At 53.3% G+C, this 353-nt stretch overlaps 1 pseudogene; it reads right to left on the bottom strand.

Moving 5' to 3' along the window:
• LOC101581667 overlaps positions 1-144 on the bottom strand; it is a 24,825-nt pseudogene extending 24,681 nt beyond the window's left edge.
• Positions 145-353: the final 209 nt, after the last annotated feature.

The following is a 353-nucleotide window of genomic DNA, read 5'->3' as shown; positions in this document are numbered from 1 at the left end:
ACCTTTGTCTTGCCTCCATTTCTTGTGTCTCCTGTCCCTATTTCATCCCCACTCCCCTTCCAGGGTCCTTGTTGACTAACCCGCGGGTCGGGTCAAGTGGCGCCCAACGCAGGGCTCTGGCACGGGGGATCCAGTGAGGGACATCGGTCGTCAGCCTGGCCAGCACCCTCTCCTCAGGAGGTTGACTCGTCGTGGGAGCCTGCCGCTTCACGTCCCCTCGGTAAGTGACCGGCGATTCATTATGGGACAGGCAATTAGTGAACATGAAGTGTTTCTTCAAGGCTTAGAAAAAGCTCTCAGGGCACGAGGAGTAAAGGTTAAAGGTAAAGATTTGTCTAAGTATTTTGTATATA

The sequence above is a fragment of the Octodon degus genome, unplaced genomic scaffold (assembly GCF_000260255.1).
Source record: "Octodon degus isolate 3935 unplaced genomic scaffold, OctDeg1.0 scaffold00051, whole genome shotgun sequence".
In the NCBI taxonomy this organism is placed as follows: Eukaryota; Metazoa; Chordata; class Mammalia; order Rodentia; family Octodontidae; genus Octodon; species Octodon degus.
This window is presented reverse-complemented; position numbering and strand designations above follow the sequence as displayed.